The sequence below is a fragment of the Melospiza melodia genome, chromosome 2 (assembly GCF_035770615.1).
Source record: "Melospiza melodia melodia isolate bMelMel2 chromosome 2, bMelMel2.pri, whole genome shotgun sequence".
NCBI lineage: Eukaryota > Metazoa > Chordata > Aves > Passeriformes > Passerellidae > Melospiza > Melospiza melodia.
Genome location: NC_086195.1, coordinates 112,852,320 through 112,865,890, shown reverse-complemented (window position 1 = coordinate 112,865,890; position 13,571 = coordinate 112,852,320). Strand labels below are relative to the sequence as shown.

At 40.4% G+C, this 13,571-nt stretch overlaps 1 protein-coding gene and 1 long non-coding RNA gene across 9 annotated transcripts in view; one reads left to right on the top strand and one right to left on the bottom strand.

The window, feature by feature from the left end:
- Positions 1 to 13,571, bottom strand: part of CLYBL (citramalyl-CoA lyase) — a 165,593-nt gene that overhangs the window by 28,795 nt on the left and 123,227 nt on the right. The window lies entirely within an intron of this gene.
- LOC134414669 (uncharacterized) overlaps positions 1 to 13,571 on the top strand; it is a 72,119-nt gene that overhangs the window by 55,945 nt on the left and 2,603 nt on the right. Inside the window, exons 1-2 of one of the 3 annotated variants that reach the window (XR_010026815.1) lie at positions 9,174 to 9,237; positions 13,386 to 13,541. This is a non-coding gene — a long non-coding RNA (uncharacterized LOC134414669). Of the gene's footprint in view, positions 1 to 9,173; positions 9,238 to 12,404; positions 12,479 to 13,385; positions 13,542 to 13,571 lie in introns of those variants that run through there. The other 2 variants (XR_010026816.1, XR_010026814.1) reach the window with 2 other exon arrangements.

The window sequence follows — 13,571 nt, the reverse complement described above, 5'->3', positions numbered from 1 at the left end:
CGAAAAGTACAGACGTATATATGCCTCTTTGGTTTTCCTTTACTCCATGTATTCAAAGTGCATTAAAGGCAGTAATAGAATTCACAACATACGTATAAAAACAACACTGAAATAACTCCAAGGTTTTTCTTAGACCACATGAAAGGGCATTCTGTTGGCACAAAATAAAATCTCCAAAGACACACACTTCCCCATGTCGTTTGCTATTTTTGTGAAAGTAAATTTACAAATCTGTTTAATGGTTGATTTGCATGAAGAATACTGGCATGCTTTTCTAAAAGGAAATTCATTTCTTGGCCTGGAGAAGGGGGTAGGGGTCGGAGGAAGGTGCTAGGCTCCTTGCTTCCTGCCAACTGAAGTTTTAACCCCAAATTCCTTCCACTCACCAACAGCCCCTAACAAATTTGCATTGTCAAAACGCACACTTATCATTTCATTTGTGAAGAGTTTTTATGGGGCTAATAAAACTTTAAAGCTCCTGAGCCATGGAGGCTCAGGAATGACTTTAACAATATGCAGTTGCTGAATAGAGATGCTTTTCAAGAAAAAAGGCAAACTCAAGAGGAAAAAAACAACAAAAAGAAATCATCAAAGTTAATATCCAGGCTAATACAAATCAGCAAGAGAGCACATGACAGTAGATTTAAACCAGACGGATGCAGACCTCTGCCGGCAAGAGGGGCAGAGGTGGTTTCCCAATGTGGTCTGAGTTAAACAGTGTGAGGGAACAGTAGCTTACAGTTGTCAGGACCGATGAGAACAGGGTCTCCCAGGCCAGTTTAAGACAGCTCTGCAGTGTACTGATTTACAGGGCTGGGACCCCTGATAATTAGGGTAAGTTGGAGAAAAGCTGGTTAAAAGGAAGGAATAATGAAGCAGAAAGTTAATGAAATCTGAAGCAAACAGCCTTCAGCTTGGGGCTCCTAGCAGTGCTCCTCCCAAGGCTGGGAGCATATGCCTGTTAATGGGACAGGTGGGAACAAGGCACCCATGTATGCATCCCTGGGCTACCATCAAGGGGTGCCTTCAGAGGGAATCTCTGGGAAATGCAACCCAAAACGTGAGCTGCTGTGAATGGATTCTGTCTGGAGCCATTAGGAGAGCCACATAAACATGCACGCAGTTTAGTACAAACATGTCCAGCTGGAAGACAGCTCCGGCCCGTGGCTGTCTGATATGGCTCTTCCAAATTTGGTCAACCCAACTGTATGATGCCAATACTGGGAAATACAAATCCCTATGTTTTCCTTCTCTGACTCAGGGTAATGGGTTTCTAGGGCTGAGCTGAAAGCTTCTGGACATGATGCAGAAGGGTAGCTTAAAATCACACTCCAAACCAATTTATGCTTTTAATTAAAGTCAGATTATCACCATTTCAGCACACACCACTGCAATTTGCAAAAGAGAGATCTTCCCAAAGTATCCTCTAAGGCAGCACTCAATTCCAGCTGAAGGCACATCTCCAGCAAACTTGCAGCCTAATTTGTTATGATTTTTTTTCAGAATATAATAATGAGCACTATTATGAGACCATTTCATATCTGTTTTTCTCCTCAGTCTGCAAACTCCCTTCCCAAAAAAGACAGATCGTGTCTTTCTAGGTATATTTCCATACAAAACACTTATTAACAGGCTGTTGCTGTTATCAATTTACATAAACTAAATGTGCAGCCCTCTGGTACGTATCCCAAAAATAACCAACAACTTCACTGAATTTATACCAACCAACAAACATGGGGAGGGGGTTGATGTTTTTTCCCATATTTTAATAGAAAATATGTTGCTATGTTAGTTAACACACCCATGCCATCTGTTGGGTTGAGAATTGATGGGTTTGCTTAGAACCGCTATGTATTAGATCTGTATGCCCAGATACTCCAAGAATGGAAATCTTTCCTTTTCATGATATAATACTTCTAGTCACTATAGTTTCCACAGCAAGAATCAATTTATGTTTTTAACTGTGGAACAAACTGATGGGACCTGGCTGCCAAAGCCAGAGCTTGTGAGGGGGCTGACTGTGCCTACCCTTCCTACAATGGAGGAAATCTGACTAATGTTAGTGGGGAGTATCAGGTTCCCATAAAGGTTTCCAATAAAACATTTCATGGGTAAATAAAAAAATGATATACTAAAACCTTTGACCAAACGTATTAAAAACATGGAGAAAAGGGAGAGTCCTTTGTGCCTCATTAGGCAGGGAAATGTAGAGGCTCTTCTTATTGTAGAATTCGTGGAACAGCTAAAATATTAAGCTAGATAAACGACTCCAAAATTGTAACAGAGAAAAAGGTAGTCCTTGATACAATAATATCCTTACTGCCAAGAATGGGAAGACTAAAATTTTTATGGAATGGTGAGAAAAATATTTGCCCTGTTGTTCACATGAGAACTACAACATCAGATAATACTTTGTCATGAAGGAATAGCTGATAAAGAAATAAATCAAATCATTAAGTAAAATATTTCATGCTCAAGTAGCTTGGGATGGTGATATCCTCCTTGGGTCCCATGTGAGCTGGGTTCTTTATCAAACTGAACAAGAGAGAAATACAACAGAGAGCTTCATGGTAAATAGTGATGCTATCAAAATGCTTTAAATTTGTGCTGGGAAGCTCACTGAGGAAAAAGAATGGTTGGTCAGGGTGGCTACTTTAGCACCCTGTCTGTTTGAGGAGGACACAGGAAGAGGTTCATTATCATGTGCAGCTACGCCAACTGGTGAAGATAAAGGTTTTGGTGACGCAGCATTGCTGACAAATCCATTGCTACCCAAACACACACACACACCCCCCGAAATTAAAAACGGGAATACGCACAATGCCGGCTCCACTGGCACCCATTAAACCTAATAACTAAGCATCCTCATGAGTTTCTAGCTCTGAATTATCAAATCTGCAAAGAAAACAACATCCGTCCACTTTTACACTCCAGTGGAAGAGGTGGTCCCTCGCGGCAGGGCTGCGCAGTCTCGCCATCTGGAGAATAAATCGAGTGTGAAGTACAGTATAGTTTGGGACCAAGCTCCGTGGCGGCAGCCCAGCAGTTAGTTCATTAGTCCCAAACTTGCGGGGATTAGTGCGGTATCAGCTCTACTGTCGGATGGGATCAGGCAGGCAGAGCGCGAGACTCGGGGAAGGGGGTGGCGGCAAAGAGGGAGCCCCTTGGGCTCCTTGATAAAACCACACTCTATTAGTGCACCTGAATGTGTGCTTTTGGTAACAGTATTTGGAAACAGCTTCCCATCATCTGAATCAGTACCTTCCCATTTCTCCTTTTTTTCTTTTTCTTGCCGTTTTTTTCCTGTACGTTATTTGTCAAAACATAGATATTTCCACTTCAGAACAGAAAAACTAAAGAAGAAAGAATGCCACAGAGCTGGAAGTTCAGCCACCCACTCACCTTGGACACACTATTAATACAGCAAAAGATGGCCAAATTAACAGCAGATGGAAAAATTATATTTTCTTCTTTCTTTTCTAACTGGTACAATTCCCTACAATCCTGCTTTTCATCACTTTTTTCTAGATTTCTAGACCTACCTGATTTTGAGGACAAAACCTCTGTTTTGCTTTATTTTTCTTGCCTAGTCTTCCTCCCCTTTTTCTAAAGACCTCCAGGTCTTAGTGTAAAGATAGTGGTCATACTTAAATATATATTTGTATATAGATCCCATCCTGTTAACATCATTTGGTAACAGTTCTTCATGTGGAAATGTAAATATATGATGCACTAAAATGGCAGGCCAGAATCTATCATCCTCAATGCCATAATAAGTTGGCATGTTTCAAATAAGAGAGGAAAAATTAATTGCTATAATCACAATTCAAGTGCTTTTTTGGTGACATGCCTGACATGGTAAAAACATACAATTATGTGGTAATGTTAATTCCTTGGAGTGGTTTGTTTACAGAACTTGACATTGCTGTATCTTTTGTCACTTTTATTAGTGCATGCCATACAAATGCACATCACAAATAAGATTTTGCAGAAAAGCACATACACATTATATACCTATAGTAGCTTTTGTGCATAATAGAGTTTCTGCAGGGGAAAAGACTGACACCTTCTCCAAGCATAACTCTCCATCAATGAATGCCATACAGAATGAGAGCATACAAATGCCATTTAGTTTCAAACTTACAAATGGGAATGGCAAGAGAAAAGACAAGTCACATTTGTTTTTAAGGAAACAATGAGATCCATAAATGGGGAGCAGAGTGCTTCTGAGAGCAGCAGGTACTTGTCTCATGAGACTTGCTTTCTACCCTACATACATCAGGTACTCATTAGAATAAATCTTTGAAACGGCAGCTATGTATTCCTAGTTAGTCTAGTTTTTCAGTCTAGTTAGACTGAAAAACTGAAAAACTGTGCTGTAAAATATGCACAAAGCCTCCAGAAAGTGGTCATTAAATATTTTCTTATTTTTACCTCTGAGCAGATAATCAGTTAACAAGTATTTAAAGATTTAAGAAATTTTAGAACACATTTTCTTTTGGTTCAACATGGAACACACCAAACTCACCATGTAACCATTCCTGAAGGAAAAAAGGGGCAGGAGTGAGGAGAAGCAGGGAGAATAGAGTCTCCATCATGTATGTTGCTGTCTCTCCTCTGTATTTCAGGTAAATATATGTTTTAGCATACAGCAAGACACTGATTTTGCTGTTACTGTTTCCTGAAATCTTCATATTATTTCTTTAATAATTATTTGTTCTTTTTTTTTTTTTTTTTTTTTTTTTTTTGTTTAATACCAATCTTTCCACTTGTCTGAAAAAGATTCTTCATGACATCAAAATGAGTCATCTAATTCTGTGCACTTCTAGCATCTGCTGCTTTTCTCTCTGCTCTGCTAATTGTCCTTACATGCAGTACATGGTCTAGCAACACTAAAATGATGCAAACGTCAGTTGCAGTCAGCATTGTGAACTAAGCAGCAATTTAATTATGCTCTGCTGAGGAAACCAAATTTCTTTGCCTATTTCTCTGGAAATTCCTTTTAAGGTCTAGGAACACATCAGTGCACTTATCAGCAATAGCTACCCTGTATTTTTAAAAGAAAAGATCTCTAAAGTCTGTCCAGGAACAGCTGGGAGTGCTTGCTGCCATGTCAGCCTAGGAAACCTCTCCCTCCCTCTGCCAGCGTGGACAATGTGGATCCTGAAGATATTAGGTGGGGGTCTATCCAACACCATCAGAGTTGGGCAATTTCCACATATGGTGGTCAGGTGGCCTGTCCTGAGATGCTGTCAATGTGGAGAACCAGTGAACAAGAGCCTGAGGTGGTCTCAGCCAGCAGCCAGGAGCCAGGGCTCAGGAATCCCAATAAAGCTTATGGGGTGCTCAGCTATGTCAGTACTAAATTTCTGCTGAGCCTGACTGTCCAAGGATGTGGATTTGAATGCAACAGCAAGACATTTCCACAAGTTGTCATCAAGGTATTTTTCTGACTTGCACATATCTCAGAGAAATTTAAACAGAGGCCAGTAGGCTGCTAGAATGAACTGTCACATATAAATATTCACATAATATGAGGGCTGAGTATAAATGTATAAAAAAACTAGCAAAAATGATACAGCATGGGATATGTGTGTGTATGTGTCTGTTTGTACATAAACACAGAGACAGGCTTATACCTTAAGATTATGTGTACAAAAATGTTCCAAGAGGTTTTTAATGACAGTAATATATACAGCAGCTTAAATAAATCAAAGTTTTGTTCATGCAGGTAGGCAGCTATTCTTCTGTCTGCCAACTTTTACAAACACTTACAAAAGAGATGTAAGCAACCTACAAACACTTACAAAAGAGATGTAAGCAACCTTTCAATTAACACAAATCAAGCTAGCACTAATTTAAGCTGGCTGCAAGAAGTAATCTCTTTACTTTTTCCCCCTGGCTTTCTGAAGATACTTTTTGTTTTGTGACAGATTAGCATCACAAATGAAAATTCTTTAGAAGCATTAGTGTTAATTAGTCTTCCTGGACAGTCCAAATGAGCTACTGAATGATGAAATAAAGCCACAAAATATACAATATAATATATCAGTTAAGAAAAGGATTATCCTGTTCTTTCATCTGAACTTAAGAGTATGTTAATTTTTATTAAAAAATATTACAGTTTTAGATGTATTTAATTGGCAGTATGTAATAGATAGCTATGGAAAATGTGTATGTTTAGACATTTTTTTATTTTTACAAGTGCATCTTTTTGTTAATGCTGATAATGAAATGCACTGCTGTCTGTCAAAAGTACATATGCTTTAGCAAACTATCGATCCCTCTTCAGCAGCTGATTTCAGATGATTCTAAGTGAGATATAGATCAAATGTTTTAAAGATTGGCAAATTATTGCCTCAATTATTTAATAAATCGGTTGAAAAAAATGCTTAAAGCCAAGAGAGGTAAATAGAGTTTTTCTGAAAAAATACTAACTGGCTAGACCTTTATGCCTGCTTGTACTGGAGGAACCAGTGTCTGCCCTAAGCTGCTTAATAGCTCCTAGGAACAAGGAATGCATTAAGAAAAATCAGGTTAGGTGTGCCATGGCATTTTTTATCCTTCCTATTCTCTGGAACAAACTTTTCCCAGCATACCTACGGTCTCAATAAAACTGTGTGTTTCAAAGAGATAGCTTGAAATGACAGTTGTGTTTCTGTTGGTGCAAACACTGACTAACAGCTCTTATCTCAGTTTTCATAAGGTGCCTTATCTGCATCAGTAAATTAGCAAATTAATATTCTATAATGTGATCAAAGCCCCATAGAATGCCCTAAGTCCAAGTGTTCACAGTAAAACTGTAGCGGTACATAAAAGCTCTCAACTCTTCATTTTCAACTTACATTTTAAAGTTAAGTGGTGTCACCTTGTAGATGCATGTCTTTCCATGCAGTGGGGATTCAAGACCAGAACTGGTCACTCAGGCGTCTTACACTGGGAAAGGCACTCCCACAAGTTCTCTCACTAGATGGGTTCTTGAGACACTTAGAAGAGGACTTCTGAAACGTTCTCATGCCACAGGCATTTTTTTAAAGCAAAAATTACCTCATGTATACTGTATATGCCCTTGTGAGATCATGCCATTCATATCAATTTCCATGTACAGACCCTGTGAGAAAATCTATTCCTCTGGAAGAATTTAGTTCCCAGCTTCACCCGAAGGTTTTGAGTCAGCTGCCCACAAGGCACAACTGCCCATGTACATCCAGACTCTCCTTTGGGAGACTGAATCATCTATTTCCTCCAAACCACAATAAAGGTTTCAGAGATAGATCTCTTCAGGCATCATGCCTAGAGAGTGGTTTGGGCAGGAGTGCACCAAGTTCAGCTGCCCCCACCCTGCTCCTGTGAGGCTGCTCCAGCGAAGCCTGTGTCCCTCCAAACACTCACATGAGCTGTCTTGCCAAGCCCCAGGGTGTGCAACACATCCTCAGATAAAGTTTAAAAACCTCATGGTGGTATGCCACCCTGTTCATAGGCTGGAAATCAAGAAAAACCACCCAAAACCCAACCATATTACAAACCTAGCTACTCCATCAAAACCCCACGAGGAGACACAGGGCACCCACGTGTTAATTATGCATCACTGCACCTAGTCTGCTCTAGAGATTTACCCCTATGCCCATGTGGGCACACATGGCACTCTGCCACACTAGGTGAGGGCAGTAGGGATCTCTCCTTGGATCCCACACATTTAGCATTGTAGAAGTAGCCTGGAATTGGGAGAATAACATTACGAGATGTTCAACACAGGAAGCTTTGATCTAAGGAGCTTTGCACTAAATTGACACAACTCTTGCCTTCCTGCAAAGCAAACTTGTTTTATAATTGTATTTCTCAGCCGGTGCTCACCTCAACAAAGATCCACCTCACTAAGCTGGATTTTGCCAGAGATCCTTCTTCTTTCTCTAGCAGAAGAAGGGCTTGCTTTTGATAGAAATCCCACTTGCATGGGTGACTGGGGTGAGTCATGGACCCAACAATCCCACTTCACCCCAAATACAGGTTTTAGCACATCCTGCAGGCAACGTGCTCAGATGCTCCATATGATGAGGCAAAGCCCATTACACTTTCTGGCAGAGTCCCTGAAGGATGGGCGGTGGTATAAAAGCAGTTGTCCTCCCTTCTTTCCGCCCCCACACCCCAGAAGTGGGAGAGGGGAAACAGTACCAGAACACCATGTCCCATGTGTCCCTGTATTGGCAGTGACTAGCTGAGGCAGAGAGTGATCCCTGATACAAAATAAAATTGTTAAAAATAAACTCCATGACTCGTGTATTCATGGCAAGGAGTATGAACCTTTTGGAAATGAATTCACTTGTGTTCTGTGGTCTAAACAAAACCTGACAATGTGAATTTTTCCCTGCCTAGACCTGTGATTGGTGTCAAAGGAACTGAGATTTTTCTCCAGTTTGAAAGTGGGACCTGAGAAGGTGGTTGTTTTCTAGGTCAGATCTCTGCTAATCCTTCAGGACTGTAGGGTGGTATTTGTACATCACTGATTGATGTATTGTCCTGGTACAGTACAATACACACCTTTATAGACATGATGAGAATTGTTTACTGGTATTCTTCAAAATAGTGATTAAGTTCCTCATTTAGATATTCCTGATGGCAGTGGAACAAGTTATTAGACCTTATAACATTTCCTTCCCTAAGATTTTCTTCAGTTTACTTCCCTGATGAAATAAATAATTTTTAAATGCTAGGTTGGCTGAGAAGGTGCTCCTCAGTGGGGCTTCTGGAATATCTATGAAGTTTAAAGTAAAGTTGGTGCATATTTCCCAATAAAACGATAAAATAAACCGATATATGATTATTTCTGCAACATCTAAGCAGTTCCTACCCTCTTCTGCTTATTCCCATTCCATGCCCTGCTTTTTCCTTATGCAAGCTTTTCCAATCAACTTTTTCTCAAGCTGAGATGCAAACTGGATCACTGAAGCAATCCCATTAGAGAAATGGGTTTTTCAGGCTTTTCTGTGTGAGAGAATAGGATTTTGTTTTTTTACTCCAGCCTGTTTAATCAGTCTTGTTTACAGCCTGGCCAAACAAGCAATTGCACCGCTATAAACAAGGGCATGGCAAAGGAAGACAACAAGCAGCTAGGAAGGGCAACATGGGAAAAGGAACTTCTTGAGCTGTTTTTGTTTTTCTTTCCACCACAGCCCAGCCAGCTGAGCACCCAGCTGCAGCACTGTTGCACCTAATTTGTGCCCATGAGGAGAGCAGTAGGTAGGACTCAAGCAAATGCCTGCATCCCTTAACAACCCTCACTACAAGCCCCCATTCTTACATCCATGTGCATTTCCCCATAAAATTACCTCAGCATAACCAACAGGGGCATCTAGAAGCAGAGCACCTTGTTAAATTATTGATTACTTGACTAACACAACTTTTGCCTTAATTTATGTGGTTCCCTTCATAACATCTTTCCAGACCTGAATATGCAGGGCTCCTTCTACCTGTGCTTTTGTTAGCTACTCTTGCATCTGTCCAAATCTGACATGAATTTCATTCACTTCAAGCACACTGTCAGGGTTTGAGTTCAAATTCTTTACACATGGTTTATCAGGTATTTTCTCTCACTTTCTGGACAATGGCTCTGCCAAATGTAGTGTAAGTAAAAGACTAATAAGAAAATGGGTTCAGCTTTGAACCATTTCTATAAACATACAATAAATGCTGGGGTCAGCCTGGACTTAACTACTTCAGATTTATTTTAACTACTTCAGATTTATTTGACACCAATAACATTAAGTTGATGCAATACTCTGGCAAGAAACTATTTGGCTAAAATGTTACTAGCAATATAATTTATTCTCCTCTGTGAATAAAATTCATAGACAATCAGGATTTTACAGCAATATAACTGCAATACTACAGTACTACTGCTTTGTTTATCTTATACTAATTTTAAGCCAACAGTGATAAAATAGAACTCAGTGTTTACAAGTTTGACACCCATTAAACTGCCTTTTTTCTCACTTTCTTTTCCTCTTATATTTTTGCCCAACTTGCTTTATTGTTGCGTAACTTTCTGAACAAACTATGCAGTTAGCAATTGTTTTTTTGTCCTTTTGACTTGATATGATATCATTCTTGTTCTGAATGAAGGACTGCCATAAGAAAAATGTGAAAATGTGAAAATGTGAAAATGTGCTCTACTTACCTAAAAAAAATCTCTTTTTTGGGAAACTATTCTGCTTTACTTGCTAACCTGTTTATATTTTTTGATTTCCCCAGTAATAACGTGTTTTGTATTGAGAACAGAAGGTAGTTTTCCTCCCAAAGTGCTCAGAGACATTTACTCCAGCCAGAATCCCCGCTCCCATCCCCTGCATCAGGTGCAGGTTAACCCTGGTGGGACTCAGGTGATGCTCCCCTCCCTTTTCTTGGCAGCGGCCTCTCCCTGTGCTGCCAGCCTGCCACCAAGCACGGTGTCTGTTTGGCAGCCACCCCTCAAGCTCCGGAAGCTCCCTGGCTCCATTTCCTCGTTCCAGCTGGCCACTGAGGCACTGTCCCTGGCAGTGTGCTAGCAGTGCTTGTGCTGGTGTGTGCTGATGCTGCTGGATACAGAGGGCTCTTGGTGCCCTTCCCCTGTTAAGGTGTCTTTGCTTTTGCTTAGGGTGGGCTGGAGTGGGACAGTCCAGAGCGGTCCTACGGTTACCCTACATCCAGAGCACTTCACTCTGTTCTGAGGACAAAACACACAGTGGCATTAATGCTCTTTGACTTTATCTGTTGGCAAGTTCCCTACCCATTTCTCTCCTCACTCTTGGATTTGGCAAGCAATCATCTATAAACTTCCTAGGAAGTCCCTCTTTAGAGGCAGCAGGTTTCTGCAGCATGGGTGCAGAAACAAATCCTTCCTGAACCCACTAGACCACTCCAGTATCTGAGGATGCGAGGTACAACAGTACCAGAAAACTATTGTAAAGTTGGATATTACCAAAGTCTCCTTCTTTCCTGGTTCTTCATTTGATCTGTCACCTTCCCTACTGGGCTTCAGATGAAGTCAAAGAATCACAGGACTGCTGAGGTTGGAAGGAACATCTGGGGGTCATTTGTCCAATCTCCTGATGCAGCAGGGACACCCAGAGCTGCACAGCTGAGACTCTGTACAGATAGCTTTTGAATTTCTCCAAGGATAGAGACTCAGCTGCTGGGAAACCTGTCAGTGCTCAGTCACCTACACAGTGGAAAAGTGTTCTGATGTTCAGAGAGAACCTCCCATGTTTCAGCTTATGCCCGTTGCCTCCAGCCCTGTCACTGGGCACCCTTGAGCAGAGCCTGGCTCTGTCCTCTTTGCATCCTCCCTGCAGGTATTATATACATTGATGGGATCCCCCTGAGCTGAACAGTCTCAGATCTATAAGCTTCTCCTCAGAGGAGAGATATTCCAGTTCCTTTAACATTTTTGGAGCCCATTCCTGAGGCTTCTCCAGTACGTCCATGGCTCTTGAGTACTGATACCTCTGGCATTCTCCTCCACATGATTTGCAAAGTGTAGAAGTCTTCTCTGCTCTTTGTCAGACATGTTTGAGCATATTAAAACTGTCTACTTTTATTTTTTAATGTTAAGGTCCACTAAAAAAAATTACTAGTAATCTGCACTCCATTTTATTTATTAATTTTGTTGTTTTTAAAATTCTCATGTCCCTTCATGCTCTCAGCATCACCTTTTCCAATACAATTCTCATTTCCAACTGAGTGATTCGATCTTTGCTTTAAGATAATTTTTCATCTGTTGCTTATTTGGCTTTATTTCTTCTTGACCAGGTTTCACAGCTTCCGATTCTGTGTTGGCAGTTTCTTGGCCAGTTTTCCCTTCCCGTTGACCAGATATAATCTCTGCCAGTATGGATGCTAAGCCCTCTATTGCTGGCCAAGCAAGAATCAATCATGCTGGATCTTACTAATATAAATTTACACTTAATAGAAATATAATCCTCTTGGGAATTAACATCTGCCCTAACATAAACTTTGTCACATTTTATGAATGCTTATGAATATTAATTAATTATTCTAGCCCACTTACTTGCATGTTTGTAAATAGACAGCTATTAGGACAATTAAAATAGCAAGATGAGTAGCAAAATGGCTTCAGTCTAACAGCTATATAAATAAATATATATTTAAGAATACTACTTCTGCCTGTGTTTCTCAGGACAGGCCGTTGTTCCACTCGGTACGCATGTGGACCTACTTTCCAGCTATTCTTGTTTCACATCTATATTGCAGAATCACTGCAGAGCCACAGGCAGGATGAACCCCATTGTCCTCCGGAGCATTCAAGCTTAGCACAAATGCACGATCTAGCGACGAGAGCTTTCACGCAGCCGATTCTGCGTGCCCAGAAGTTCAGCTCAGCTTTTTCATCCTGAACAATGGGGAAGCAAGGGGGATAGCCTAATATTTCATCCTCTGTTTTACCTACGTAGTCTTTGTCCACCAGTGTTCTGTGGCATTAAAGGTGAACCTCTTTCATGCGATAGCTATCAAAAAGCCTTCCTCCTCTAGACAAGGCAATGATGAGTTAGAGTCACTGTTTGCTGTTATCCTGATCTGCTTTTCAAATGAAGATTCATTTTCTTTGATCTATATAACTTGTTCTGCTCCTTCTGTGTCTTCCCACACCATGGCATACAGTCTCTAGGTTAAATACAGGAGAAAATTCTGAAAATTCATTTTTCTGCTGTCCTGTCTCCTAGGCATGCCCCCTCCCTTCAAGCTTTCCTTGTACTTTTTTTTCATTGCTCGTAGTCAAACAAGTTATTGAAATGTTTTTGTTTGTTTTTTGGTGTTTCCCTCCCTCACCTTCAGTCGATGTTTGTAAAGCATTTAACACTACACCAGGCGGGTTAATTTACTGCGCTGGTAAAACAGGCTATTTGGAGTGTCTTGCAACACTGACATGTTTTCAGCTTGAAAATCAGATGTCTCCATCCCAAAGGAAAGAATTCTTGCCAAAGCTTTGTTTATATCGATGCCAGGTGCAATCTGGCCCAACAGTGGTAATGACATATGAACACTAAACAGTTTGTAAAAAACATACTTCAAAATGAAATCTGAAGCCTGTCTATAAAGACCCAGGTAAAGGTCTTACTAGGAATTTGCCTGGTGTAGAAAAGTATTTCTTTGTAGAAACATTAATTTGGCTTCTGGGCACCCTTTAGTGTTATTAGTGGCCTCTGATTTCAGTTTTTTCATTACAGCTTGTTTTTCTTTTGCTTCTGGTAGAGCTTTCAAAGCCAAAGGTTTACTGTGTAAAAACATTTTAACAAAAATTACTGTAATTACTGTATTTAATATTTTATTTTGTACATGGCTTTTGCATGTATGATCAGGAAAATAAACCTTTTCTTTTTTTTGCTTCACAGAGAGCAACCCTGACCTGGTGAAAATTAGAAATACTGCAATGCAAAGCATACTGCAGCACCTCTTGAAAGGGAATTGCCAGAATTTAATTGCATCCTCCTCTTCTTAAACAAGTTCAAAATAGGCTTTCATACCTAGAGGCGATTTTTTGGTTATTGGTAAGTTAAACCTGTGTAAGAGTCCTGACC